Genomic DNA, 8390 nt, shown 5'->3' on the forward strand with positions numbered 1-8390 from the left:
GCTGTGGGCATTTGCTCAGGTAGGTGTGTCCTTTGGAGCCTAGGGAGGCTTTCCAGCTCAGAAGCAACACAAGCCAGTGTGTCATTCTCTGCAAACCAGCACTCCATCCTCACCCATGAGGGACGAAGCCATGTCATCTGTCATAGCAACAAAGTCCAGGGCTTGCAGATCTGTCCCTTTCCTAAGATACATATTAATTTAGAAAACCAAGAAGAGAGAGGCCCTCTTGCCTCGGGCTCCACTTATGGAAACTAGTGAGGAGCAGACAGCACGTTCAAATTAGGATATCCTGGGGAGGGTTTCGTAAATAGATCACTCCTAAAGGGGTTGGCAGGTGAGGGGACCATAAAGGACAGTGCGGTACACTAGGACCAGGGGAGAAATGCCACTTCAGTTACTGAAGACCTGAAGGACAGAGTCAGGCAGAGAAGGCCACCTGCAGCAGCCCCAGGCCACCACATTGAGGACTCTGCAGGGACAAGGACCCTGACTTCATGCTCCCCACCTCCCTCTGATTTCTTGCTGGGGCCTCCCACTGGTCTAGCCCAACTAGAAGCCAGAGGACGAGGGAGTCTGTCGACTCAGCCACTCAGGAGGCTTCCAAGGCAGAAGAAGGGTGGAGCTGGAGGGAGAGAACAAATCACAGGGGAAATGAAAGACATCCAGGGCACCTCTGAGGTCCAGTCACCCTTGCTGACAGTGGGCCAACCACCAGACTTGTGAGTGGGGCTGTCCCCAGTCCTCCAGCCCTAGACACAAAACTGTCCAGCCTCAGACGCATACGACAGTGACGCAGGTCTGCCCCAGCCACGAGAACTGCCCAGCTGACCCACAGAACTGTGAGCAATCATCAGTGTTTGCCATCTGAAGCTTATGTGTTGGGGTCGTTTGTCATGCAGCAGAAGCTAGCTGATACACCCTCACAAGGCTGTCGTAAAGAGGAAAGGAATTAAGATGAGTGAAGCATTTAGAACCGTGTTGGGCACAGTAAGTGTTCAGTAAATGTTAGCCTTTATTAATATTGGGTGATGTCTTGTCACTGGATCCTTTCTCATTGTGGTCTGTTTCCTTGTATGGTTTGCAGTTTGGTTTTTGTCTTCAATTGTGAGTGCTGCTTTGGCAGGGGGCTTTTCTCCCTCTGTGGCAGCTCCATGGGTCTGGGGTTCGGGGCTGTCCTACAGAATGGTGTGGTGCTCATTCTGCTGGGTCGCTGTGAGTTTTCCAGATTAATTTCTCAGCTTGTGAAATTCACACCACATGAGTTGTAAAAACTTTTGCATGGTACAAATTGGGGTTTTCAATTTATTACTTAATACTTTCTTCCTGTCCAGAGTCCTGGGCACACGGTAAGCTTCGTTGCTACTTACCTCGACTGATGGTGGAGTTTTTATTGACCTTCTGGAGGAAGTGTGATCAGACCTTGCAGGTTGGAGCCTCGCCCAGGCACCTCACTTCCATCCCCAGCCCTGAGTGTTAAAACCGTATTTCCATGATGGTCGAACCCCACTTCTGCACTAGGTCCACACCCAGTAATGCCTTGGGCTGCCTTGGGGTCAGCTTGTGCTGTAAGTTCCCTCTTTGTTTTGGAGAATATTCCTTTGTATTCTTTTGAACTAGGCTGTGCATCTTAAAACTGTTTTCATAGTGGTAGAAAAACCCAAACTTGCTCAACTGCTCCTTGCTGGAAGTCTCTTTCTTGGCAAATCTAATGAGTCATCCTTCTCTTTGAGTAAAGGGAAAAGTGGTTTCCAAAAATTGACTTGAGCTGAAAGGTGTCGTGACTCAGGTGATCTTTTAAAAGACTGGTTTGGAGTTTCCCTGTAGTAGTTTCCCTGAGAAAGTTCTTTGACAGTCATTCAAAAAAACTGCTGTATTGTTCAATTGAGATAAGCCATGTGTCTAATAAATTTTTTAATACTGAAAATCAAAAAGTGAGTCTCCCTCCTCAATACCATCTCCCCGCAGCGCCCGCTCCAGCCCAAATCCGGGAGGCAGCTTCTTTTGACGATTCTCGCAGTTGTCACTACATTTTAAATGACACACTCATGTTTCTTCTTTTCTTTCTTATTCTCGGACGTCACTGACTCACCATCCATGATGGATTATGGGCATTTCCTCCCTTGCGTTACCCTCCACTCTCCTCTCGCTATTCTTCCTCCATGAATATAATTAAATATTTTTTTCTTATTTTTATTTATTGATTTAAATGATGTACTTTAAATCTCTATTTCCCCATTCCAGTAACTTCATGGAGTAACTTGACTCCACTCAATATGAGAAAAAAACATTATCATCTAAGCTGTCCCCCCTCCTAGCCCTGTCATCCATCCAACACCTGTCAGTTACACTTTTATATTTAATTAATCAAAATTGGAACGTTTACATTCTGTCTTGCCCAGACTTCTACACTCAGACCATAGGTTGACACTAAAAGTTGAAAAAAAAAAATACAGCCTTAACAATTTTTGTGTTACTGTTATTCACTGTTTAGACCAAGTGGTGAGACAAAATTACAATTTTCTCTGTAGGTTTCTGTCTGCTGCTAGAAGAAAAATGTTTCTGCTCAAAAACCAAATGCATTTTCTTTTGTTATTTCCCAGAAACTGCTTTCACACTGTGAATATCTTTGGAGTTTTGTTTTTTTATTTCCCCAGGAGTTACTGTTGCCTTTCTTTTTCATTTCCAAATAATAATAATAATAATAATGATGATGATGATGATGATGATGATGATGATGATGATGATGATGATGGTGGTGGTGATGATGTATTTCATTCCTTTATTCCTCAAACATTTGTTTGACACCAATTTACGGGTGGCTTTCTAGATTCTGAGAATAAAGATGTAAATAAAACAGGCCCGTATCCCTGCCCTTCTTGGAGCTTCCATTTATTCTGCCAGAGGTCAAGGTGGCCAGGAAGCAGATGAGGAGGTGAACACTTGTGGACAAGGAGACCAGGGTAGTGAGGAAGACGGAGCAGGGGCCACGAAGGAGCCCCGTGCAGGGAGTGGAGGCTGCAGCTGTGCACACGGGAGGAGTGAAGGTCTTTCCGGGGTGACGTGCTGTTCCTTCCTGTTGCATCAGGGGCTTATCCCTCTTCATGCTGCCCCTGATGTCCGTGGGGTCAGGAGCAGTGGTGAGTCAGTGTGGGCCGCGTCTGCTCCTTGACCCTGGGATTCTTGCCCGGGCTAATCACAGGTCAGGGTCCTCTCTGGCGCTGTCCCCCAGCCCTCTGGGCCACTCTGCTCAAAGAACCACACGTCTGCACACATCTGAGGGCTGGGTGGAAGCCAAGTGTCTGCATTCCCACCGCCGACACCGTCCCTTTGTCCCAGGCCTTTCAACCTGGCCTTGACATGCACATCTGCAGGGTGAGGGGGTGTGGAGCAGCTTTTCACGCTTGGTTTTGGGATTAAATGAAACTTTTGCTAAAAAATCGCTTCAGCCATGGCCAAACTGGTAGTTTTCTGAGATATGATAGGGTGAGGGTAGCAATTTTGGTACAGTATCAAATTCATATGAAACTCTGTTCATTTTTCCTTTTCTAATCAGAAACACAGTGCTAGTGCCAGAAAACATTTACAGTTCTGACCTCTTGGAAGTTGCAGATGACACAGATTCTGGCTTTCACAGACCTTCAGAGTTTTCTTTCAGACAATAATGATTTCTTCTGACAAAAAAAAAAAAATGACAGGAAGGGTTATCTTGAGTGATTTCTTTTATTCGGTACTTTCCATATTCTCCAAATTTTATTTAATAAACTTAGCTAATTTTTATAATAAAAAATGAAGTTTAAACTAAAAAGACATTAGATTTGCATAAACAGGAGACATGTATGTGACCCTTTGCTGCTTCAGGGCCCATCCGATGGAGTTTGGATTTATGTTTAACTCACTAAGCAGCGCACTTTCACTTTTGCATATTTTCCCACGAAGCCACAGAGAGTGAAGCAACGTAAGTTAAAAAAAAAAAAAAAGAAACTTTCTTAATGGCTAGAAAACATTTTCTATAAATTATGTCGCACAAAGTGGGTTTCTGTTTATTTGAGTTTAGACAATTAAAAGACAATGGAAGGTGTATTCTAGCAGGTGTTGTGAATTCAAGAGATGAACAAAGAGGGGAAAAGGAGGTTATATGTGGAGGGAGGTCGCCGTGCAGGACACGTGGAAACCCTCTCCTTGCTCTAACAGTGTGCTTTGTAGCAGCCCGATCCTGCTGACATCTCATTGGAAATGCTGGACAAAATACCAAAGCATGTGTCTGAAGATGTTAAGACCTGGTAGCTAGAACTTGACCAAGATCCCAGAGAGAAGGAAAACACATTGCAGTGAGCTGAGCATTAGACACAGCTTCGCCCCTGCAGGAATTTATAGCTTCGCAAAAAGCTAGGAGCAAAAAGTCTGAGTGGCAGCAGCCACGTGGAGCTGCTGAGGTAAAAATGGTGGTCAGGGCTACCAAAATGCCTGCACTCAAGGGGCCAATCGTCTGAACAGGAGAAAATCGCAGAGAAGTGGGACTAACATTTAGATCCAAGTTTTCCTTTGAGACATTTTCAGATTTTAAACACTTGGTTGGTGCCATGTACTGAACTGAGTCCCCTCAAAGTTCATACTTGGAAGCCCTAACCTCTAATGTGACTGTGTTTGGAGATGGGGCCTTTGGGAGGTAATTAGGTTTAGATGAGTCCATGGGGCCCTTGTGATGGGATTTAACGCTCTTATGAGAACAGCCACCTGAGAGCTTGCTTGCTATCTCTCTCCACCACGTGAGGACACCGCCAGAAAGTGGCCATCTGCAAGCCTCACTAGAAACTGGCCGTATTGCTTCTTGAACTCAGATTTCTAGTCTGGAGAACTGTGAGGAAATAAATTTCTGTGGTTTAAGCCACCCAGTCTGTGGCATTTTGTTATGATAGCCCAAGCTGGTGAAGACAATCGGCAAAAGAAACAGAAATGTTGGTAGTCTCACAATGTTGAGGAATACGAGCTTAGGGTCTGTCACTGAGCAGGGGTTCTAGTAAACTCTCCAGGTTTTCAGTTAGGGACCCTGAAGGACTGACGTCCACCAGAACTCTACCAGGCACTGAAGACTGTGACAGCCTAACTCAGCTCAATCCATAATTGAACTGATGTAACCTGCCCGTCTTACCAGCCTGCCAGAGGCAGCTAGAGTGAACCCTCCCTGGAAGAAGATACTGCCATGCAGAGGAGCACTGTCCAGTGGAAGTATAATTTGTCACATATATAATTGAAAATTTTCTAGTAACCCCATTAAAAAAGTAAAAAGAAACAGATGAAATTATTGTTAATAATACATTTATTTAACTAATATATTTAAAATATTATTGTTTCAAAAATAAATAAATAAAATATCATTGCTTCAATATATAAATAATATAAAAATTATTAATGAGTTAGTTTGCATTATTTTTTATTGCATCAAGTCTTTGAAATCCAGTAAGTATTTGATACAAAACTAACCACATTTCAAGTGTTTAATAGCCAACTAGTGGCTGCCTTACTGGACAGGACAGATAGAGATTCTACAGTTTCTTACACACAATGTCTAGCATGAAATAAAAGAAACTAAACTCCAGGCACACCAGAAGACAGGACCAAGAGAAAAAAAGTAGACAATAAAAAACAATTCAGATAGGAAGATGATCAGACTAGATTTTAAAATAACTGTGATTCGTATGTTTAAGAAATTAGAAGACAAAATGGAGATTTAGCAGAAAACAAATCAATAAACTAAATGAAAATTCTAGAACTGTAAAATGCATTAACTGAAATTAAGAGCTGAATAGGTGGATTTAACAGCAGAATGGTTACATTTGAAGAAAAGATCAGGAAACTGGAGAATAAGCCAGTAGAAATATCCATAATGAAATACAGGGAATTAAAAAAAGTGTAAAATACGAAAAAAACCATATATGAAAAACAAATGTGACATGATGAAGTGGCCTAATATACAGATGACTGAAATGCTAGGAAGGGAGGGGAAGAGATGATGGTGTAATCAATATTTAAAGAGAATTTCTCAGAACTCATGGAACGCACAGAAGCAAGAAGTTTGAACCATACCTAGCGAACATCAGAGTAAACTTCTGAAAATTAACAACAAGGAGAAACATCTTTAGAGCAGCCAGAAAAAATTAATAAGGAATATTAACTTCAAAGGGGCGACAGTAGGATGTATGAGGTACCTCAAAAAGCTCATGGGAAATAGAATTTAAAGGTAATACTAATCTTGTCATGAACTTGTGAAGTCCCTTCGGATGTGTAGCTAATTTCTCAGCAGAAACAGTAAAAACAGAAGATAATGGAACGACGTCTTAATAGTGCTGAAAAGGAACGTCTGTCCAGGGCAGTCAGGTAGGAGGAGAGACCAGAGGCTGTTTTTACTCCATTTCCACAAAAGAAAAATAAACTCCTGGCTGTTTCTTGATGACTGATACTGCCTTATTGAGAAATTTTACTATTCTATTTTTGCCTTTTTGGATGGTTGCTGTCTATTATTATTATTATTTTTGCTCTTTTTATGTAACTGAAATAAAGTATTAGATATATTCTGATTCCAAGAAAATAAAAATTAATATACTACTGATAAAATCATGAATCTCATTTTTGTGAAAACAATGTTTTATTAGTGGGACTTTCCTCCCATCAAATGCTTACAAATCAGAGCGGTCATTGCCCACACTAGCTGCACATTCCTGTGACTTATTAGAGTGCTATACAGTTTCTTTCCTCCTGCCACAATAAAATATATTATTTGCATGGCTAGTGAAGTCTTTAAGAGTCCCAGGCTTTTGACTAAGTCTCCTATTCAATGTGTGATCTTAGGCAACTTACTTAACGTCTCTAAACCTTGATTTCACATATGACAATAATACCCAGATCCTAGGAGTTTGGGGACATAAATGAGATTATCCATATAAAATTCTAAGAGCAGTGAAGATTTTGGTTTCTCCAATAGGCGTAGAGTCCACATTTCCAATTACTTTGCAATATTGGCAGAAAAAGCAAGTTCTTCTGGCAAATGTGCACCCTCGGCACCAGCTGACGACACCCATCACTAGGTGGGCTGACAGATGACAGGGCGTGTTCTCCCGGGAGAGCCATGTGGTGGGACAGGATCAGTGTCCGCAACAGTTAGCAACAGATGGCAATAAAAGAGCGGAGGAGGAGGTCGTTAAAGCCACCACACTTTGTCGACCATCCTCAGGCTCAGGCGGGCACTGAGCAAACCCCAGGCATGGGCTGCTTCCCAGGCTCTCCACCCTGAAAACACCCAGTGGAGTCCGCATGTGTCTGTTTCAAAGATGGGCAGCCCCCCTTCCTGCAGTGGTTTGCTGCAGCCACATGAACGGAAAGTTTAGTTTCTGGCCTGGGGTTTCTAGTCATTGGATTTTTCAGTTCCTTGCCTGTGTCTATAAAGCTTCCTTTCTCTCTCTTCGCCTGGAGAAACTGCTAAATCTCTGAGTGGGGACCAGAAGTGGAGAATTCACAAAATCCCTACAACAACTATTCTAAGGTGGAGTTTGTTTTAATTTCATTGGAATCATTAAAGAATCAAGAAAAAATTTTAAATAATTCTTTTCAGAAACTGATCGGTAACACATAGGCTGATTAGATTCAGCTGTGTGATTATAATTTCTCTAACTAGAGCATGATCTGAAACGCAATACTGAAACCCAGGATCTAATTTTATTTAACTAGATAATGCGTACTTATGATCTCTATCTTTGCTTTTTCTCTTCTATTCAGTGAACTATCTCCATCTTTTATAAAAGCAGAAGATAGAGTACAGAAAAACATACATATCACAGGCAGGCACACGTATCATAAAAGCATACCCTTGCTTATTTTCACAGTGAAAACTCTTAAGTAAATCAACAAAATGGTAACCTCCAAGGTCACCACATCTTCGGGTCTCAGGGCCTGGTAAGCTGAGTGGAGTGGGGCTCTGTCCACCCCATCCCATCCCAGCACAGCTCAGCTTCCACATGAAAGCCTCCTCTTTTACCTGTTTTAAGGATTGCTCTTGGGCCTAGATTTTGTGGGGGGCAGAGGGGAGGTTTTGCTGCTAACAAAACAAGTTAAAATAAAGATTTCATCCTGAGGTTCAGGGTTCCTATGTGGTCACAGCTTGGGATGTGGGAATGTGCTCTGGTGACGAAGCAAAGATACCAAGCCAAGACCACGAGGCAGGTGGGGCACAGGGTGAACACAGAGGCAAAGACACCCTGGTGTAGAAGCAGGGCATGTCCCAGAGCCAGATCTGTGGTCGAGCCCCTGGTCAAGAGTCACAAAATGGACAAGGTACCAACACTGGAGCGAGGACTCTGATGTCTGGGGCCATTTCCTCCAATGATGGTTCGTGTCGT

This window comes from Cynocephalus volans, chromosome 6 (assembly GCF_027409185.1).
Source record: "Cynocephalus volans isolate mCynVol1 chromosome 6, mCynVol1.pri, whole genome shotgun sequence".
In the NCBI taxonomy this organism is placed as follows: domain Eukaryota; kingdom Metazoa; phylum Chordata; class Mammalia; order Dermoptera; family Cynocephalidae; genus Cynocephalus; species Cynocephalus volans.